General features: G+C 39.3%; 1 long non-coding RNA gene across 1 annotated transcript in view; it reads left to right on the forward strand.

The window, feature by feature from the left end:
- The window catches only part of LOC147912015 (uncharacterized), a 355106-nt gene that overhangs the window by 231196 nt on the left and 99947 nt on the right, over positions 1 to 23963 (forward strand). The window lies entirely within an intron of this gene.

Below are 23963 nucleotides of genomic sequence, written 5' to 3' on the forward strand. Positions count from 1 at the left end.
TCTTTGGTTTTTGGATGGAATGCTCTGTATATATCTACTAGGTCCATCTGTTCTAGTGTGTCATTTAAGGCCAATATTTCCTTATTGATCTTGTTTGGATGATCTATCCGTTAGTTTAAGTGGAGTGTTAAAGCCCTCTACTATTATTGTGTTACTGTCTATTTCTCTTTTTATGTCTGTTAATAATTGCTTTATATATTTAGGTGCACCTACCTAAATATATAGGTGCATAGGTATTTACAAGTGTTATATCCTCTTGTTGGATTGTTCCCTTGATCATTATGTAATGCCCTTCTTTGTCTCTTTTTACAGTTTTTGTTTTAAAGTCTATTTTGTCTGATATGAGTATTGCTACCCCACCTTTCTTTTCATTGCCATTTGCTTGGAGTATCTTTTTCCATCCCTTCACTTTCAGTTTGTGAGTGTCTTTAGGTCTGAAGTGTGTCTCTTGTATGCAGCATATATATGGGTCTTGTTTTTTCATCCAATCAGCCACCCTATGCCTTTTAATTGGAGCATTTAGTCCATTGACATTTAAAGTAGCTATTGATAAGTATGTACTTACTGCCATTTTTTAACTTTTATTTCCTCCATGTTTTAGTAGTCCTTCTCTGTTCCTTTCTCCTTCTATACATAATTGATGGTCTCTTCAGTTTGACCTCTGTCTGAAAGCTCTACTCTTTAACTCCTCTCCTCCCTCATTTTATGTTTTTGATATCATATCTAACCTCTTTTTTGTGCATTTGTATCCATTACCCTCTTATCATGGAAATAGATAATTTTTTCCATTTGTGGTCTTCTCTTTTCCCCTTAAATCAGTCCCTTTAACATTTCTTGTAGCACTGCCTTCTTGGTGAAAAACTCCTTTAATTTTTGCTTGTCTGGGAAATTTTTGATCTCTCCTTCCATTTTGAATGATAACCTTGCCAGGTAGACTATTCTTGGCTTAAGTTTTTTCCTTTTAGCACTTTAAATATATCATGCCACTCTCTTCTAGCCTGTAAGATTTCTGCTGAGAAATCAGCTGATAGCCTTATGGGGGTTTCCTTTGTATGTAACTTGACTTTCCCTTGCAGCTTTTAGGATTCTCTCTTTATCTTTAATTCTGGACATTTTGATTATGATGTGTCTTGGTGTGGGCCTCTTTGGGTTTATCTTGTTTGGGGCTCTCTGTGCTTCCTGTACCTGGATGTCTGTTTCCTTCCTTAGGTTAGGGAAGTGTTCATCTATTTTTCCTGAAATAGATTCTCTGCCCCTTTGTCTCACTCTTCTCCTTCCGGGACACCTATAACACAAATGTCAGTGTGCTTGATGTTGTCCCAGAGGTCTCTTAGACTGTCCTCACTCTTTTTAATTCTTTTCTCTTTTACCTGTTCAGCTTGGGTAATTTCTTCTAGTCTTTCATCCAGCTCACAGATCCATTCTTCTGTATCCTCTACTCTGCTTTTGAGTCCCTCTAGTGAATTTTTCATTTCCAGTATTGTATTCTTCATTTCTGATTGGTTCTTCTTTATATCTTCCATTTCTTTGGTGATATTCTCACTGAGTTCATCTATTCTTCTCCCCACATCAGTGAGCATCCTTAACACTCTTTGTTTGAACTCTCTGTTGGGTAGGTTGCTCATTTCTGTTTCACTTAGTTCCTTTTCTGGGGTTTTGTCCTGTTCCCTTACTTGGAATGTATTCCTTTGCCTCCTCATTTTGCCTCTTCCCCTGTGCTTGTGTCTATGTATTAGGTAGGTCAGCTACGTCTCCTGCTCTTGGATAGGTGACCTTATATAAGTGATGCCTTAGGAGGTCTGCAGTGTGCTCCCATCAGTTCTCAATGTTCCAGCGGTGACCCCTATGTGGGCTACGTGTGTTCTTCTGTTGTGGCCTGTTTGCTCTCCCTGTAGGCGCCCAGGGAGGCTGAGTTATGCTCCTGGCCAGCTGTTGTAATGCTTAGCTTCTTGTAGTTGTTCTGGGCCCTTCAGTCTCTTTATCAGGTGTGGGGAGCCCTAGCACAGTTGGCTGCAATTTCTAATAGCACATTTGTGTTGCAGTATTTCTTTTAAGTGAGTAGGCCCCCACTGTGGCAGGTTGTTAGGCTCAGGGGCTTACAATTGCTATAAGCCTCCAGTCTTTAGGTCTCTTGTCGGCTCTCTGAGGATTGCAGCTGGGTGTGGTGGACTCAGGCACAGGAGCACCCAATTGTTTCAGGCTTTGGAAGGTGGGGCAAACCCCCTATGTGGGTCTTTGAGAAGCACAAGTCTTCTGCAGCTGACAAGCCCTGCTGCCCAGAGGTCCACACACACAGTCAACACAGTCCTGCCCTGTGTGCGTGCCCCAACCTCCCAAAGCAGACCCAGTCTCTCCACGGCGGGAGCCCCGCACACTCCGCTGCCGCCCCACACTCTCCACCTGCTCCTTGTGCGTGCCCTGCCCCACTGAAGTAGGTTCAGTTGCCAGGCTGCAGAGAATCCTGTCACCAATCTATGCAGGCCCACAAGTTGCCTGAGGGCTTGTTGTTGGGTGGCGCCAGTCTCTAGGGTGGGCTGCCCACTCTGGCTGAGCTGGATTAAATCGGTGCTCTAGTGGGTGGGGTAGACCTGGGCTAGCAGGCCCCAGGGAGAACTCCAATGGCATCTGTGGCAGCACGCCCACACCAGGCCACAACAATCGCTGCCCCCGCGTACCTTTGGGCTGCTCCCAGGCAGCCGTGAGGCGCTGCAGCTTGTGAAGGTGGCGTTTTTTCTCTCCTGAAGGGAGTTTCTGTCTCTTCCACCTCAATTAGGATTGTCCTTAGTTGCAGGAGTTCCTCTTATCCAGTTTTCAGTTCTGTCTCAGGGGTAATTTTTCCACCAGTAGTTGTAAATTGGCTGTGTCCACGGTAGGAGGTGAGTTCAGAGTCTGCTTATGCCGCCATCTTGACTTTCTATATCTACCTAGATTTCTGAAGGTCAGAACGTCTATAGTGTGGTAAGACTCACATAATCACTTATTGGATATCAGCAAAGTCCCATTAACCACTATTGTTAGGGTCGCTGTGATCCCTTGACTAGAACCTGAAAAAATACATTGTGACAGATGTATATAAGGACATAAGTTTTCCTACCAGGACACTGGCAAATAACTTTTGTCACTTCCATCTTTACGGGCCCATCAATGCCACCTGGACACCGGAAGAACTTCAAGGTTAACACTGTTGTTACAGACACTATCATCTCTTGACTGCACACCTGTGAAAATCTCATGGTCAATTCTGTGGTAAAGAAAGTTCTGCTCACTTACCTGGATACCTGCAAATCCCTCATTCATTCCTAAGGTTAAGCACACATTATCTCTAAACTAAAACAGTGGTTAAACTAGATCTCATAGTTAATGGCATTTGTAGGCCCGGTATCATTTTTTACCTGAATACCTGCAAAAACAGTACCAACACATGTTGGGGACACCATTATCACTTACCTGGATTTCTGAAGATCAGATGGTCTGTACTATGTTTAAGGCCCACATCATCACTTATCTGGATTCCATGATCTTTACCTGTATCTCTTGATTGGAGCCTGCAAAAACATATGGTGGCAACTATGATTAGGGATACATCTTATAGATGGATCTCAAAAAATCTCAGGATCACTACTAGGGGAACCATGAACTCAACTTGGATCCTTTAGTTGTAAGGTAAACATTGCAGTTAGAAAAACCATCATCTCTTGACTAGGACCTGAAAAAATACATGGTGGCAACACTGGTTAGGGATACATGTTCTTCCATCTGGAGTCCTGCTAATTCCATGTGTCCATTTCATTAGGGCAACCACTAACTCCACCTACACACTTGGAGAACTCTAAGGTCAACACTGTAGTTACAGACACCATCATCTATTCACTGGACACTTGAAAAAACCCTCCAGTCACTACTGTAGTGAGGACTCTGTGATATATTACCAGATACCTACAAATATCTTTGTCACTTAAATTTTAAGACAAATCATCTCTAAGTCAGAAAACAGTAAAATCTGATGGTTATTACTTTTGTTAGGGACATTCATTTCTTACCTGAATACCTGCAAAAACACTTGGTTATGATAAGAGTTTGGGGCAGCATCATCACTTTTCTAGATATATAAAATCATATGGTCTGTGATATGTTTAAGGCCCACATCATCTCTTACATGGATATTAGCAAATTCCCACATTTACTCCCATTATTAGGCTCACCATCATCTATTGATTGGAATCTGCAAAATCCCACTGTCTGTACTGTGGTGAGTGACACCATGATAACTTATCTGGGCAATTCCAAAATACCATGATGTCCACTTGGTTAAAGTCCATATTATTTCTTTCCTAGTTATGTATCAAATCCCATGGTTAGTACTGTGGTTAATTTCACCTTCATGTCTTTACTGGAATTTGCAAGAAAAAAAAATGGTTACAACCATAATTAGAGACTCATCATCTCTTACCAGGACACCTGAAAATTCCATAGTCATTATCATGGTTTAAGTCACCATCATTACCCTAATGGATACTGAAGGATAGCAGAATATGCCACTCCATAATATGCCTCTTTGGCAAAAGGATTATTTTGAGCTGATTATTTTGAGAAACTGCAGACACAAGAGAAGTTCTGAAAGCAGATTAGAAGTTACCCTTCTGTAAAGGAGATTCACATTAGAAAGGGGGCCTGTACCAGGAAGAGAGCTATTACCAGAGATCACTTTTTCACCTGAGAGACTTTCTGCATGACAGAGCAAACTCTGTTTACCATACATTTCCTCTTCTCACCTTCCGTGAAATTCCTTCCTCCCCTTAGAAGCCCCAGACCCCTGTCCCTTTCTTTAGTTCAGGATGGTATATCAGCCTTAGTCGCCTGGGTACCTTTTTGAGTCTCATATCTTTGTGGGGCTCTCATATGTACATATGTAATTAAAATTGCTTGTTTTTCTCTTGTTAAACTATCTTTTATTACAGGAGGGTCTCAGCCAAGAACCTAGGAGAGTAGAGGGAAAATTACTTTTCCTCCTCTACAATACATTCAAAGTCCCATATTCACTTTAGGTTTACCATCAGTTCTTGACTAAATACTTGCAAAATACCTTGGTCACCATAGTAGTTTGACACATCATCTTCACCTGGATATCTACAGAAGCCTGTGGTCTCTACTAGGTTTAAAAAAAAAAACAATGTATCTTACATGAAGACCTACAAATTATCCAGATAAATGCCATTGTTAGGGGCAATCATCTCAACCTGGGTAACTGTAAAATAGCTTGGTACTACCATTGTTAGTTACACATCATTTCTACTTGGATACCTTCAAAATCCCATGGTCACCACATTTTTGAACTAACATCTCCTACTTGGATACTTGCAAACTCCCTTGTTCACTAGTGTGGTTAGGATCACTATCATCTCTTAACTACAAACCTGCAAAATCCCATCATCAGTTTCATGGTTAAGGACACCATCATCTCTTTACTAGAACCCTGAAAAATCTCATGGTTGCTTTTGTGGTTAGGTTCACCATCATATCTGGAATACCACAAAAATGCCATGTTCACTAATGTGATAAGGGACACCATGAGCTTTTCTACCTACCTATCTGAGAAATCCCCATTTCAGTACTGTAGTTAAGGCCACAAACATCTCTTAACCAGATATCTACAAAATGCCATGGTCACTCCCATGGTTAGACTGACCATCATTTCTTACCTGTATAATTTCAATATTCTATGTTTACTACCTATGTAGGAACATCCTCATTTCTTACCTGGATATTTACAAAATCCCATGGACATTACCATGGTGAGAGTCTCTGTCATCTTTTCACTCTATATCTACAAAAGCCCATGGGCACTACCGTGGTTAGGGACACCATCATCTCTCCCTGGATTCCTTCAGAATATTATGGTCACTACAATGATGAGAGCCACTATCATCTCTTACCTGAGTATCTATCAAATCCTATGGTCACTGAATCTCTTGAATAGACATTCAAGGCTTTTTATGCTCTGACTTCTGCCTGTCTCACCAGTCTTAGCCCCTGCTGTCCCCTCTCATCTTTTAAAACATGAACATTCTAAGCAGTTGAACTTCCCTGAACATTCCTTCCTCTCCTGGTTACGGCAGTTGAATGCTCAAGCCAGCCCTTACCATCTAATGAGAGCTGATTATCGGCATCTCTTTGCAACTCAGTGTTCAATGGCCTTGAAATTGGCCATGGTGGGAGTATTTACACCACAGTAATTGGCAAATGCTACACATTGGGGCTTTTCTTTTAGGTATTTACCAGGATGTGCTGATGAATAAAGTAATAAATGAACAGGGAAAGGCACTACAGAATAATGACAACATTGTGGAAGGAATGTGTCAGTTTGCTCTATCTATGCCTTAAAATATATTATTTTCCCAAATTTTTATACTTAATGAAAAAATGGACACTTTTATTACAAATTACTTAATATAATATTAATGCTGACCAAGGATTTACATAATCTCAATGTGTCCTAAGTTTATAAATTTGCTGAGAAAAAAGTCCAATAATTAAATATTACTAGACCTAACCAAAAATATGTATATACATATATATATATCACCCATTTACCAGAGAAAATCTTATTGTGCTTTGTGTGACAATCAATTTCTCTCAGTAAGCATATTTCAATTTCATGAGGTTCTCAGTCACTATTCCTTTGGAAACCAAGTAAAATGCCAAGAGAGAGAAGCAGCACTCTATATCCCCTGTTTTTAGGTCCACAGTGTGGGAGCCAATTTTATGGTGATTCCAGGAAATAAAAAAAAGCGCCACATGGGTGCAATTCTGATGACTATGTCCTTCAGATTGCCCAGAGACTAGCAGAAGCAGAATGCAATAAATGAAGGCTATTTTTTTCATGTTAGGGTTGGTTTCAGCTTAAAACTTCTTTATTTCTCCTTGCACCACCACTTTTCTGCAACCCTTCCCAATAATAGAATACCAATAAGTTAAATGGACCATGGTGATTATAAATATAAAACTGATATACTGCCAGGCAATTTTCCTTTTTTAGAGAAAATGTTCTATTTCTTAATGATTTTTCTTAGCTATTACCCATTCCTACTCACCAAGGTCAGCCATCAGCCATGAGAAACAATGTTGGTGCCACAGTCAATGCACCAACAGGGGCATGAACTATCTCTCAGAATGCTGTTCTGCCTCTTAAACCTACTTCTCACTCATCTCACCCTTCACTTTTTCGAAGTGAAAAAAGTTATCTTCTTTGCTAGTAATGATTTTGTTACATGCACTGGTTGAATTCACATGGAATTATTTCCTGCCTTGCAAGGAATTAAACGTGCTTTAAAATTATAATGTGCTACCAACTGGATTTTTTTTTTACATTTATATATTTGACATTTTTAAAAATTATTTTTAAAAATTATTTTATTGAGGTCATATCGGCTTATAACATTGTGTAAATTTCAGGTGTACATTATTATATATCAGTTTCCATATAGACTGCATCGTGTTCACCACCAATAGTCTAGTTTTCATCCGTCACCATACACATGTGCCCCTTGACCCCTTTTCCAATTGGGTTTTTATGTTCAAAATTCCTGAGGTCAGATTCATGTGGGGCTTTCCCTTTATAATCTGACTGAAGTGGAGAAAATGTTTGACGGCCCTGTTAGCCATGTGGTGAAAGAGTAACTGCAGAGGTTTCCTCCTTGTGTTTATCAACATCTGTCTGGCAACAAGAGACAGGTGGGCCCTGCTTTAGGCTGAGCAGAGGGCAAAGGCTGGGCTTTGGGCTTCCATTATGGCACGCCCTGACTCAGCAAGGTCTCCTGTCTCTAGCAGCCTTGTACCCTCTCAGGCCATGATTGAGACGACTTCTATAATTAATTCTGCTTGTACATATCTCATGTCTTGACTATTATGTCTGAATACAATCACAATACTATATAGCTATTATTGTATATATGACATATAGTATATAATAAATATATATGTTAGTATAAATACCACTAATAATTTTATGTAATAAGCTTGGAACTCCTGGGATTGATACTAAAGTTACTATTTTAGTAGTAATTGGTACTTAGAACCAATTACAACAATTACAACATGTGGAGTGGAGGGGTTTCCCCACACCACTGATTCTCAGACACCAGCTGGGTGTCCCCAAAATTTAACTCAATTCTGACACTATCTACCTGGAAACAGCATCAGATCCCACAGGTTAAGAGCTCAGTCCCACAAGACTGCCCCCACCTTCAGATGCCAATCACAAGTCCCGGTTGTTATCAGTGCTCCTGACTGACTGGCTATAAACCAGAGGTTCCCATGACTCCCTCCTTGGGTTCAACTAATTTGCTTCTAGCAAACAGCTCACAGAATTCAGAGAAACATTTTTCTTACTAGATTACCGGTTTATTACAAAAGGATATAACTCAGGAGCAGCCAGATGGAAGAGATGTGTAGGGCAAGGCATGGGGAAAGGGCATGGAGTTTCCATGCTTTTTGAGCATGCCACTCTCCCCAAATCTCCATGTGTTCACCAACCCAGAAGCTCTCTGAACTCCATCTTTTTGGATTTTTATGGAGGCTTCATTACAGAGGCATGATTGATTAACTCATTGACCACTGGTGACTGATTCAACCTCTAGCCCCTCTCCTCTCCCAGGAAATCAGAGGGTGGGACTGAAAGAGTCAACTGTCTAATCAAGTTTGGTTCCCCTGGCGACCAGCCTCCATCCTTAGGTGCTTTCCAAAAGTCACCTCATTAACATAAACCCAGTTGTGGTGGAAAGGGGCTTGTTATGAATAACAAGACACCCATTTCACCTTTATGGATGTAAAGGGATTTCAGGAACTGAGAACAAGAGACCAAATATTATAACAAAAGATGCTCCCATTGCTCTTATTGCTCAGGAAGTTCCAAGGGTTTTGGGAGCTGTGAGCCAGGAACTGTGGATGAAGACCAAATACACATGAGAAATATACTTTGGTCATCTGAATGACCAAGTATATATTTCTTATAAATCACTATATTGCAGTATTTAAAAAAAAATCAAGAAAAACCACACACACATAAACAAAACAGTCTGCCACTTCTAAGCATACTAAAAATAAAACCCCATTTATGAATTCTGATTACTTCATTATCATCTTCTCCCTTTTTTATAAGCAGACACCAAACAGATTCTCTGGGCACAGTGAAAAATATCAACATCAGTGTACAGGTGTTTGTATATCGTGTAACAGATATTTGTAAAACCTAGCATTGTTTGTGTCGAAAGACAACACTAAAACAATTTAGTAAAGAGTTCGATGTTCTTTGTTCACGGGAAGACAATCCACAGATTGGGGGAGTGCAGTGCCTCACAAGCAGTGGAGACCTCTTCCCGAGGGATTTGGGGCAAGAGCAAGATTTACTGAGCATTAGAAGAGGTAATGTGGAATAGGGCAGGACTGGCTAGAAGGTTGGGGATTTCCTTATGAGGCCAGCAGGTCCTGTAGTCCAGGGCAAGGTGAGCTAGCTAAAGCTGAGTTGGAGGATTGTGATCAGTACTAGGTTTCCTTGACAGGTGTTTCCTGTAAGTGCAGGCTGACTTACAGCTAGATTTGTGATGTAGGCCGGGCCACTGGGGTGGCCCCCATTTTGTGGGTCCCAATATACAAATTAACTTTGTCATTAGATACAATGGAAAGTCAAAGATTTATTTATGTTTGTTTTGGTGGTACTAGTTCTTGTTTTGGTTGTTGAAATTCGGTGTTTGGTGCTATTCGGGCAGTTTTGTTCTCTTCTCTTTTTTTTATACATTTTTATACAGAAAAATGTTGCCACACATCAAAGAGAATGGCTAAACATATGAAGTGGTCATATAATGAAGTATTATACAACCATTAAAAACGTACTTTAGAAAATATCAGCTGATGTGCCTGTGAAATAATATTGTAGGGAGAGGAAAAGATATGTGGCATATACATTATAACAATTATATTTAAAATGTATTACACATGCAAAAAATAAGTTGCAAAGTAATACACTAAACAGTTATCTCTGAGAGTGGAGTAATAGGTGATTTTTATGTTCCTCTAGACATTTTGTACCTTGTAAACTTCTACCAGGCATTTACTTGAGTTATTAACAGGAAGGGGAAAAAACTGTCTTCAAGGTATCACTCTGTTCTCCTCTTGACAGCTTTATTTGATGAGAACAAGGTTGTCTGGTGAGACTGCTATGAGAATGAAGTAGGAGAACATCTGTAAACCACGTCTGCAGCTCAGTAGCTCAAAAGATGCTGCTTCTCATCTCTCCACCAAGGCTATTTCTGTACCTCTAATGTGGAGTTACCTTGTGTTATTACTAATTTTTACTTGTATAACTTGCATGCTAAACAGAATAATTTTTGCAAGAGTGTTTAACTCTTAAGACCCCAGCACCTAGTAGGCCTCCAATAAGTAGATGATACTGTAGGCTTTGTGGGGTAGGATTTCAAGATTAACTTCTCGGGTCTTTTGAAAAAACAGTCCAAAGAGAAGCATTATCTTTGTAATACAAAAATCAATAAAGAGATAAGAATAATGAGATCATTGGGATCCTGGTCTAGCTGAGGAGATAGGCTGTGGTGGCTAATTTCTCAGATTATAGCAGGGTTTCTCCACCTCGCCACTATTAATACTTTGGACCAGATAATTTTTGTGGATAATTCTTTGTTGTGGGAGACTTTCCTGTGCATTGTAGGGTATTTAGCAGGATCCTTGGCCTCTATACACAAGACACCAGTAGCACCAGTTGTGACAACTAGAAATGTCTCCAGACATTACCAAAAGTCCCCTTGGGGGTGAGACTGCCCCCAGTTGAGAACCATTGGATTATAGGAAGAAGAAAAATCAAACGCATGATGTTCTTTTATTTTCTCTAAATCATCTGGCCAACAAGACTGTTAATGGAAATCTAGAGACAAGTCATAACAAAACAGCCTTAATTTAGAAAAATATAGCTATGGATTTAACCGCTTGTATAAAAAGTATACAAGTATAAAAAATTGTAATTCTGGTCTTTAGTCCACAGCCTATTCATCCTAAGAAGAGTGTCTTATCAAGCAGTAGGTCTCTTGGGCTGGAACCTACCAATGTGTTTCAGATTCAAGGAAAAAGAGCTGGAAACTCATAAGGTGGAGAGGAGGTCTGCCCATAAGCCAGAAAAAGCATATTCCAGAGCACTTTACTTAAGAATTAACAATTGCAATGCACAGAATTTGCAAGAAACCCATTCTGGCATTGAAAAGGCCATTGGGATTTGATACAGTGGAAATGAAGTCTGGTTGAAACCATAAAACCAAATATCACTAACAGATCCTTCTTTTGAAAATTACATTTGACCATATAACTCAGCAAAATATTGTATTTGTTTAATGCAGTTTAATTGAAAAGTTGGTTTTCTGAAAGGGTCAGTGGCTGCTGGCACTAATCAATGTGCCTGATCCCCATGGGCCATAGGCTAATTATGCCTGGATTTCAGAACACTTGCCTCTAGTTGTACACCAATCATGCCTCCTGATTAGCTCTGACATGTAAAGGGCCTGAAAGTCATCACTGCCGTCCTCACAACAAGCAAAAAGCTGAATAAACTGAAAAACAACTTTTCTTGGATCTATCAAAGAATTGAGGTCACAGGGCAAACTGCCACCCTGAAAACTAGAAAGATATGTAAATACAGAGAATCACAGCTTACCAAGAGCAGAGACCTCTGGAGCTAGACTGGTTGGAACACTTAAACGGTAATTAATGAATTACTGAGGCTGAGTGTAGACTAACTTGAGAGTTAAAAACTCCTGGTGACCCAGTTTTAGGGGGCCTCTCTCACTTTTGTGGGTTTTACCTCCAGGAGTGCTACCAGGAGTGAACATCATCTAGGAGAAAAATCTCTGCTTTGGGCAGTGGGAGGAGAAAAATAACCATTTTAAAATAAGCCCAGAGTGTACTGTTCTCTGTAACAAAAAGTTGTCCTCAAGGGAAACTACTTTACCAGAGCCTTATCTGACCAAAGGGAGCAGCAATTAGACAATTACAGACCCTCTAGCTTTACTGTCTCATATAATAAGAGGAAAAAAGGGGTAAGAAATACTTCTGAAGGTCACAGCTTCACAACTCAGGCCTGCTAAAAAACTGAGATTTAGTTATAGATTATAGAGGGCTTCTCTTCCTCAACATCTTACCACAACATCAGCAGGGCTCCAGGATAATAACTGGATTACACCTGAGAGAGCTGCAAGACACAGACTCTACTTAAGAAAGTGTTCTTAGGGATATCTAAATACAACACAGAAGCAGAAAAAAAGGAAACTAAAGAAAGCCGCTGGCATATACACCTACACTAAATATTTAACACAGCCCAGCCCCTAGCCAGATTTACATAAAATCTCACACTAAAAGGCTGATTACCTCAGTTCCTATTACCAAATACATCATGACCACTTTCAACAAAAAATTATGAGGTATGCTAAAAGGCAAGAAAAAATACAGTCTGAAGAGACAAAGCAAGCATCAGTACCAGACTTAGACATGATGCAGATTTCGAAATTATCAGATAAGGAACTTAAAATAACTGAGATAAATATATTAAGGGCTCTGTAGTATGATAAAGATTTTATGTGGTCTGTCCCTGGTCCCTGGCAAAGAGCTTCAAAAACTCTTGGAATTTCCTGAGTGACAGAATGTCTTTGTTACGTTAATGAGGTGACTCATGGTGGGCTACTAATTAGCTTCAAGCTGGTCACCAGAAAGACCAATCACATGATTAGAAGACTGGAATTTTGGGCCCCTCTGACCTCCAGAGAGGGGAGGGGAGATTCAGTTCAACCACATGGCCAATGATTCACTCAATTATGCCCATGTAATGATACCCCCATATAAAAACTCAGGACACCGAAGTTCACTGGAGCTTCCTGGTTGGTGAACACATCAATGTATAGGGAGGATGATGCACCCTGACTCCACAGGGAGAGGGCATGGAAGCTCTGTATCTAGGGTCCTTCCCTTATCCTTTATGTATCCTTTATAATAAAACTGTACTTTTAAGTATAGCACTTTCAGTGAGTTCTATGAGTCATTCTAGAGAATTATCAAAACTAAGGGGGTTGTGGGAACCGTCAAATTTATAGCTAGTCAGTAAGAAGTGCAGTGAGCGTGGGGACCCCACTTGCAGCTGGCATCTGGAGTAAGGGCAATCTTCTGGAGAACTGAGCCCTTAATTTGTGGGATCAGATGCTAACTCCAGGTAGTTAGAGCCGGAATTGAGTTGCCAAGTGGTTTTGAAACAGAACAGGCTCTAATGGAAAAAGTAGACAACATGCAAGAACAGATGGGTAACGTAAGCACAGAGATGGAAACCAAGAAAGAATCAAAAGGAAATTCTAGAAATCAAAAACATTGTGATAGAAATAAAGAATGCCTTCAAGGGCTCATCAGTAGGTTGTAAATAGCTGCAGAAAGAATCAATGAGCTTGATGATAAGTCAATAGAAATGTCCCAAGCTGAAAGGCAAAGTGAAAAAGAGGAGGACAAAACAGAACAGAATATCCAAGGACTGTGGGACAATTACAAAAAGTGTAACATACACATAATGGGAATACCAGAAGGAGAAGAAAAAGAAAAAAGAGCAATAGAAATATTTCAAGTGATAACAGCTCAGAATTTTCCAAAATTAATGATACATACCAAAACCACAGATCCAGGAAGCTTGCAGAACACCATGGAAGATACATGCAACAAAATATACACCTAAATATATCATATTAAAACTGCAAGAAACCAAAAGCAAAGAGAAAATCCTTAAAGAAACTGAAGGAAGAAAAAAAACCTTACCTATAGAGGAACAAGGATAAGAATTACATCAGATATCTCATCAGAAACCATGCAAGCAAGGAGAGAATGGAGTGAAATATTAAAAGTGTTAAAAGAAATTAAAAAAAAATGCCAGTCTAAAATTCTTTATCCAGCAAAATTATCCTTCTAAAGTGAAGGAGAAAAGAAGACTTTCTCAAACAAAAACTGAAGGAATTTGTTGCTGATAAACCTGCCTTGCAAGAAATATTCAAAGAAGTGCTTCACAGAGTAGGAAAATGATCTAGACCAGAAACTCAGATCTGACTTGAAAGAAAGGAAGAATGCTAGAGAGAAATAAATGAAGGTAAAATAAAATTTTTTATTTTTCTTATTCTGAATTGATCTAATAGACACCTGTTAGTTCAAAGGAACAATAATAGCAATAATGTATTGGGTGATTATAGCTTATGGATGAGTGAAATGAATGACAGCAATGATATAAAGGATGGAAAGAAGGAATTGGGAATACAGGCATATCTTGTTTTATTGCACTTTGCTTTATTGTGCTTTGCAGATACTGTGTTTTTTATAAGACGCTCCATGAGCAAAAAGATTATGACTCACTGAAGGCTCAGATGATGGTTCCCATTTTTCAGCAAGACAGTATTTTTCCTTTTTTTTTCTGGTGAGGAAGATTGGCCCTGAGCTAACATTCGTGCCAATCTTCCTCTATTTTGTATGTGGGATGCCACCACAGCATGACTTGATGAGCAGTGTGCAAGTCCGTGCCCAGGGTCTGAACCCGTGAACCCCAGGCCGCTGAAGCAGAGCACATGAACTTAACCACTATGCCACCAGGCTGGCCCCTTTTAGCAATAAAGTGTTTTTAATTAAGGTATGTACATTGTTTTTTAGACATAATGCTATTTCACACTTAATAGACTACAATATAGTGCAAATACAACTTTTACATGCACTGAGAAACCAAAAAATTTGTGTGACTCACTTTATTATGATATTTGCTTTATTGCAGTGGTCTGGAACCAAACCTGCAACATCTCCAAGGTATGCCTGTACTCTGTTATAAGGTACCTGAGCTACCTGTAAAACAGTATAGTGTTATTTGAAAGTGGACTTAGATTAGTTGTAAATATGTATTGCAAATTCTAGGGCAAGTACTAAAAAATATTTTTTAAAGAAGTATAATTGATGTGCTAAGAGAAGAGAGAAAATGGATTCATATAAAATGCTCAATTAAAACCAGAGAATGGAGAGGAAGTCAAGATGGCGGTGTAAGCAGACTCTGAACTCACCTCCTCCCATGGACACAGCCAATTTACAACTACTCGTGGAAAAATTACCCCTGAGACAGAACTGAAAACTGGATAAGAGGAACTCCTACAACAACGGACAATCCTAATTGAGGTGGAAGAGGCAGAAACTCCCTTCTGGAGAGGAAAAACGCCACCTTCACAAGCCGCAGCACCTCACGGCCGACAGGGAGCAGTGCACAGGTCCGCAGCCCTCCCTGGAGGCGCAGGGCCCTGAGCCGGGAGCGCCCCTGCTGGGGGAATTTTGTGGACCCAGCACAGTCGAGACGAGTGGCAGAATATCTGACTTTGCCTGCTACTAAAGCATTGGGGAGCGAGCACCCCCAGAAAACCCGGTTCACAAAGAAACTAAAACCGGCTCTTAAAGGGCCCGCAGACAAACTCACCCATCTCAGAAAGCATCCTAAAATCACCAGAAAGAAAGGTGCACAGTGCTGTGGTGAAAAGAGACTCACCTAATAGGCCCTGAGTGCATCTCACTGAGAGGTGAGACCTCTCCAGGGACTGGGACATTGGCGGCGGCCATTGTTGTGGCCTGGTGTGGGCGTGCTGACACAGACGCCATTGGGGTTCTCCCTGGGGCCTGCTAGACCAGGTCTACCCCACCCACTAGAACACGATTTAATCCAGCTCAGCTAGGGCAGGCAGCCCACCCTAGAGACTGGTCCCACCCAACAACAAGCCCTCAGGCAACTTGTGGGCCTGCATAGATTGGTGACAGGATTCTCTGGAGCCTGGCAACTGAACCTACTTCAGTGGGGCAGGGCACGCACAAGGAGCAGGTGGAGAGTGTGGGGCGGTGGTGAAGTGTGTGGGGCTCCCGCCGTGGAGAGACTGGGTCCGCTTCGGTAGGTCAGGGCACGCACACAGGGCAGGACTGTGTTGACTGTGTGTGTGGACCTGTGGGCAGCAGGGCTTGTCAGCTGCAGAAGACTTGTGCTTCTCAAAGACCCACATAGGGGGTTTGCCCCACCTTCCAAAGCCTGAAACAATTGGGTGCTCCCGTGCCTGAGCCCAGCCCCACCCAGCTGCAATCCTCAGAGAGCTGACAAGAGACCTAAAGACTGGAGGCTTATAGCAATTGTAAGGCCCTGAGCCTAACAACCTGCCACGCTGGGGGCCTACTCACTTAAAAGAAATACTGCAACACAAATGTGGTATGAGAACTTGCAGCCAACTGTGCTAGGGCTCCCCACACCAGATAAAGAGACTGAAGGGCCCACAACAATTACAAGCAGCTAAGCATTACAACAGCTGGCCAGGAGCATAACTCGGCCTCCCTGGGCACCTACAGGGAGAGCCAACAGGCCACAACAGAAGGACACATGAGCCCACACAGGGGTCTCCCCTGGAACATTGAGAACTGAGGGAAGCAGACTGGAAGCCTGCTAAGGCATCACTTATATAAGGTCACCTATCCAAGAGCAGGAGACGTAGCTGACCTACCTAATACATAGACACAAGCACAGGGAAAGAGGCAAAATGAGGAGGCAAAAGAATACATTCCAAGTAAGGGAACAGGACAAAACCCCAGAAAAGGAACTAAGTGAAACAGAAACGAGCAACCTACCCAACAGAGAGTTCAAACTAAGAGTGTTAAGGATGCTCACTGATGTGGGGAGAAGAATAGATGAACTCAGTGAGAATGTCAACAAAGATATGGAAGATATAAAGAAGAACCAATCAGAAATGAAGACTACAATACTGGAAATGAAAAATTCACTAGAGGGACTCAAAAGCAGAGTAAAGGGTACAGAAGAATGGATCTGTGAGCTGGATGAAAGACTAGAAGAAATTACCCAAGCTGAACAGGTAAAAGAGAAAAGAATTAAAAAGAGTGAGGACAGTCTAAGGGACCTCTGGGACAACATCAAGTGCACTAACATCTGTGTTATAGGTGCCCCGGAAGAAGAGTGAGACAAAGGGGCAGAGAATCTATATCAAGAAATAATAGATGAAAACTTCCCTGACCTAAGGAAGGAAATAGACATCCAGGTACAGGAAGCACAGAGAGCCCCAAACAAGATAAACCCAAAGAGGCCCACACCAAGACACATCATAATCAAAATGTCCAGAATAAAAGATAAAGAGAGAATCCTAAAAGCCGCAAGAGAAAGTCAAGTTACATACAAAGGAAACACCATAAGGCTATCAGCTGACTTCTCAGCAGAAACCTTACAGGCTAGAAGACAGTGGCACAATATATTTAAAGTGCTAAAGGGAAAAAACTTACAGCCAAGAATACTCTACCCAGCAAGGTTATCATTCAAAATGGAAGGAGAGATCAAAAATTTCCCAGACAAGCAAAAATTAAAGGAGTTTGTTAACAAGAAACCAGTGCTACAAGAAATGTTAAAGGGACTGATTTAAGGGGAAAAGAGAAGACCACAAATAGGAAAAATTATCTATTTCCATGATAAGAACATAATGGATACAAATGCACAAAAAAGAGGTTAGATATGATATCAAAAACATAAAAGGAGGGAGGAGGGGAATTAAAGAGTAGAGCTTTCAGACAGAGGTCAAACTAAAGAGACCATCAATACTGTATAGAAGAAGAAAGGAACAGAGAAGGACTACTAAAACACTGAGAAAAAAAAAAAGTTAAAAAATGGCAGTAAGTACATACTTATCAATAGCTACTTTAAACGTCAATGGACTAAATGCTCCAATTAAAAGGCATAGGGTGGCTGATTGGATAAAAAAACAAGACCCATATATATGCCGCATACAAGAGACACACTTCAGACCTAAAGACACTCACAAACTGAAAGTGAAGGGATGGAAAAAGATACTCCACGCAAATGGCAATGAAAAGAAAGCTGGGGTAGCAGTACTCATATCAGACAAAACAGACTTTAAAACAAAAACTGTAAAACGAGACAAAGAAGGGCATTACATAATGATCAAGGGAACAATCCAACAAGAGGATATAACACTTGTAAATATCTATGCACCCAATGTAGGTGCACCTAAATATATAAAGCAATTATTAACAGACATAAAAACAGAAATAGACAGTAACACAATAATAGTAGGGGATTTTAACACTCCACTTACACCAATGGATAGATCATCCAAACAGAAGATCAATAAGGAAACATTGGCCTTAAACGACACACTAGAACAGATGGACCTAGTAGATATATACAGAGCATTCCATCCAAAAACCAAAGAATACATGTTCTTTTCAAATGCACATGGAACGTTCTCCAGGATTGATCACATATTAGGCCACAAAACGAGTCTCCATAAATTTAAGAAGATTGAAATAATACCAAGCATCTTTTCTAACCGTGACGGTATGAAACTAGAAATCAACTATAAGAAGAAAATCAGAAAAGCCACAAATACATGGAGATTAAACAAAATGCTACTGAACAATGACTGGGTCAACAAAGAAATCAAAGAAGAAATTAAAAAATACCTGGAGACAAATGAAAATGAAAATACGACATGCCAGAATTTATGGGATACAGCAAAAGTGGTTCTAAGAGGAAAGTTTATAGCAATACAGGCCTATCTCAACAAACAAGAAAAATCTCAAATAGACAATCTAACAATGCACCTAAAAGAACGGGAAAAAGAAGAACAAACCAAGCCCAAAATCAGTAGAAGAAGGGAAATAATAAAAATCAGAGCAGAAATAAATGAAATAGAGACCAAAGAAACAATAGAAAAAATTAATGAAAGCAAGAGCTGGTTCTTTGAAAAGATAAACAAAATTGACAAACCTTTAGCTAGACTCACCAAGAAAAAAGAGAGAAGGCACAAATAAGTAAAATCAGAAATGAAAGAGGAGAAATTACAACAGACACCTCAGAAATACAAAAGATTATAAGAGAATACTATGAAAAGCTATATGCCAACCAATTCGACAATCTGGAAGAAATGGATAAATTCTTAGAATCATACAACCTTCCAAAATTCGATCAAGAAGAAGTAGAGAATTTGAATAGACCAATCACCAGTAAGGAGATCGAAACAGTAATCACAAACCTCCCCAAAAATAAAAGTCCAGGACCAGACGGCTTCTCTGGTGAATTCTACCAAACATTCAAGACTTAATACCTATTCTTCTCAAACTCTTCCAAAAAACTGAGGAGGGGGGGAAGCTCCCTAACTCATTCTACCAAGCCGACATTACCCTGATACCAAAACCAGACAAGGACAACACAAAAAAAGAAAATTACAGGCCAATATCACTGATGAACATCGATGCAAAAATCCTCAACAAAATACTAGCAAATCGCATACAACAATACGTTAAAAAGATTATACACCATGATCAAGTGGGATTTATTCCAGAGATGCAGGGATGGTTTAACGTTCGCAAATCAATCAATGTAATACACCACATTAATAAAATGAAGAATAAAAATCACATGATCATCTCAATAGATGCAGAGAAAGCATTTGACAAGATATAGCATCCATTTATGATAAAAACTTTGAATAAAATGGGTATAGAAGGAAAGTACCTCAACATAATAAAGGCCATATATGAGAAACCCACAGCTAATATAATCCTCAATGGTGAAAAACTGAAAGCTATCCCTCTAAGAACAGGAACCAGACAAGGATGCCCACTCTCACCACTCCTATTTAACATAGTACTGGAAGTCCTAGCCAGAGCAATCAGTCAAGAGAAAGAAATAAAAGGGATCCAAATTGGAAAGGAAGAAGTGAAACTGTCACTATTTGCAGATAACATGATTATATATATAGAAAACCCTAAAGAATCCACCAGAAAACTCTTAGAAGTAATAAACGAATATGGTAAAGATGCAGGATACAAAATCAACATACAAAAATCAGTTGCATTTCTATACACTAACAACGAAGTAGCAGAAAGAGAAATTAAGAATACAATCCCGTTTACAATTGCAACAAAAAGAATAAAATACCTAGGAGTAAACTTAACCAAAGAGGTGAAAGGTCTGTACACTGAAAACTATAAAACATTGCTGAAAGAAATTGAAGAAGACACAAAGAAATGGAAAGATATTCCATGCTCTTGGATTGGAAGAATTAACATAGTTAAGATGCCCATACTTCGTAAACCAATCTATAGATTCAATGCAATCCCTACCAAAGTTCCAACAACATTTTTCACAGAAATAGAGCAAAGAATCCTAAAATTTATATGGAACAACAAAAGACCCCGAATAGCTAAAGGAATCCTGAGAAAAAAGAACAAAGCTGAAGGTATCACACTCCCTGATTTCAAAATATACTACAAAGCTATAGTAACCAAAACAGCATGGTACTGGCACAAAAACAGACACACAGACAAATGGAATAGAATCGAAAGCCCAGAAATAAACCCACAGATCTATGGACAGCTAATCTTTGACAAAGGCGCCAAGAACATACAATGGGGTAAAGAAAGTCTCTTCAACAAATGGTGTTGGGAAAACTGGATAGCCACATGCAAAAAATGAAAGTAGACCCTAACTTTACACCATACACAAAAATTAACTCCAAATGGATTAACGACTTGAATGTAAGACCTGAAACTATGAAACTTCTAGAAGAAAACATAGGCAGTATGCTCTTCGACATTGGTCTTAGCAACATATTTTCAAGCACCATGTCTGACCGGGCAAGAGAAACAATAGAAAAAATAAACAAATGGGACTACATCAAACTAAAAAGCTTCTGCACTGCAAAGGTAACCATCAACAAAACGAGAAGACAACCTAACAATTGGGAGAAGATATTTGCAAACCATACATCTGATAAGGGCTTAATCTCCAAAATATATAAAGAACTCATGCATCTCAACAACAAAATAACTAACAACCCAATAAAAAAATGGGCAAATGACCTAAACAGACATTTCTCCAAAGAAGATATACAGATGGCCAACAGACACATGAAATGTTCAAAATCATTAACTATCAGGGAAATGCAAATCAAAACTACAATGAGATATCACCTCATGCCCGTCAGAATGGCTATAATTAACAAGACAGGAAACAACATGTGTTGGATATGATGTGGAGTGAAGGGAACTCTCATACACTGCTGGTGGGAGTGCAAACTGGTGCAGCCACTATGGAAAACAGTATGGAAATTCCTCAAAAAATCAAGGATAGAACTACCATATGATCCAGCTATTCCACTGTTGGGTATTTATCCAAAGAACTTGAAAACACCAATGTGTAAAGATACATGCACCCCTGTGTTCATTGCAGCGTTATTCACAATAGCCAAGACTTGGAAGCAACCTAAGTGCCCATCAAGGGACGAATGGATAAAGAAGGTGTGGTATATATACACAATGGAATACTACTCAGCCATAAGAAACGATGAAACCCTGCCATTTGTGACAACATGGATGGACATTGAGGGTATTATGCAAAGTGAAATAAGTCAGAGGGAGAAGGACAAATACCGCATGATTTCCCTCATTAAGTAGTAGATAATAACAACAATAAAGAAACACATAGAGACAGAGATTGGATTGGTGGTTACCAGAGCGGAAAGGGGGAGAGAGGAGGGTTAAAGGGATAATTCGGCATATGTGTGTGGTGATGGGTTGTCATTAGTATTTGGGTGGTGAACATGATGTAATCTATGCAGAAATAGATGTATAATGATGTACACCTGAAATTTATACAATGTTATAAACCAATGTTACTGCAATAAACAAAAAATTAAAAAAAAAAAAGCCAGAGAATGTAAAAAAAGAGGTAAAGATAAAAGAAACAAAGAACAGGTGCAACGAGCAGAAAACAGTTACAAACATGGTAGATATTAATCCAATTATATCAATAATCACCTTAAATGTGAATGGTCTAAATATACCAATTAAAAGGCAGAAACTGTCAGAGTGTATAGGAAAACAAAACCCAACTATATGTTTTCTCTTATATTTAAAGAAACTCTCTTTAAATATAAAGACACAGACAGATTAAAAGGGAAGGGATGAAGAAGGATATACCATGTTAACACTAATCCAAAGAAAGCTGGAGTAGCAATATCAATTTCAGACAAAGCAAACTTCAGAAAATTATCAGGGATAAAGAAGGGTGTTACATAATAATAAAGGGGTCAGTTCTCCAAGAAGACATAACAATCCTTAACATGTATGCACCTAACAACAGAGCATCACAATATGCGAAGTAAAACTGATAGAATTGCAAGGAAAAATAGACAAATCCATTATTATAGTTGGATTATTATATTATTATAGTGGTAGAGTTTCAACTCTACCACTCTATCAGTAATTGACAGATCCAACAGGAAGAAAATCATTAAGGACATAGTTGAACTGAAGAGCACCATGAATCAACTGGATCTAATTGACATTTACAGAATACTTCATCCAACAAAGCAGAATATAAATTCTTCTCAAGCTCACATGGAACATTCACCAAGACAGACCACGTTCTAGGCCACAAAACAAACCTTAACAAATTTAAAAAAATAGAAATCATACAATGTGTGTCCTCAGATCACAATGGAATTAAACTAGAAATCAACAACAGAAAGATAGCTGGAAAATCCCAAAATATTTGGAGATTAAACAACACACTTCTAAATAACATGTGTCAAAGAATTCTCAAGAGAAATTTTAAAATATTTTGAACTAAAAGAAAATGAAAATACAACTTATCAAAATTTGCAGCAAAAGCAGTGCTTAGAGGGAAATTTATAGCATTGAATGCATATATTAGAAAAGAAGAAAGACTTAAAATTTGTAATCTAAGCTTCCACTTTAGGAAACTAGAGAAAGAAGATAAATATAAACCTAAGGCAAGCAGAAGAAAGGAAACAGTAAAAATTACAGCAGAAGTCAATGAAATGGAAAACAGGAAAACAATTTTAAAAATCCCCAAACTAGAAGCTGGTTCTTTGAAAAGACCAATAAAATTGATAGCCCCTAGCCAGGCTAATCAAGACAAAAAGAGAGAAAAAAATTACTAATAACAGAAATGAAAGAGGGGCAATCGCTACTGATCCCATAAACATTAAAAGGATAATGAAGGAATATTATGAACAATGCTATGACCACAAATTTGATAACCTAGATGAAATGGAGATTTCCAAGGAATGGACCAATTCTTTGAAAGACGCAATCTACCAAAATTCACACAAGGAGAAGTAGATAATTTAATTGCCAAAACCTGGTAGCAACCAAGATGTCTTTCAATAGGTGAATGGATAAACAAAATTTGGCACATGTATACAATGGAATATTATTCAGTGATTAAAATAATGAGATATCAATTCATGAAAAGATATAGAGGAATCTTAAATGCATATTGCTAAGTGAAAAAAGCCAGTTTGAAAAGGTTACGTACTGTATGACTCTAACTTTATGACATTCTGAAAAAGGCAAAACTACAGAGACAGTCAAAAGATCAGTGGTTGCCAGGGGATCAGGATGGGCGGTGGGGGTGCAAGGGGAAGAGTAAGTAGGTGGAGCACAGGGAAATGTTAGAGTAGTAAAACCTCTATATGATACTGTAATAGTGGATACATGAGATTATGCATTTGTCAAAACCCATAGAATGTACAACACAGAATGAACCCTAATGTAAACTATGGACTTTTACTTAATAATAATATATCAATATTGGTTCGTTAATTATAACAAATGTACCACACTAATGCAAGATGTTAACAACAGTGGAAACTGTGTGTGTGTTAGGGGGGATGTATGGGAACTCTCTGTACTATTGGCTCAATTTATCTGTAAATCTAAAACTAAATTCTAAAAAAGAAAGTCTATTAATTAAAAAAGAAAAAGTCGGGCCAGCCCCGTGGCTTAGTGGTTAAGTGCGCGAGCTCCGCTACTGGCAGACCGGGTTCGGATCC

Source organism: Ceratotherium simum, chromosome X (assembly GCF_057802395.1).
Source record: "Ceratotherium simum simum isolate JZ-2026a chromosome X, ASM5780239v1, whole genome shotgun sequence".
Classification (NCBI taxonomy): Eukaryota; Metazoa; Chordata; class Mammalia; order Perissodactyla; family Rhinocerotidae; genus Ceratotherium; species Ceratotherium simum.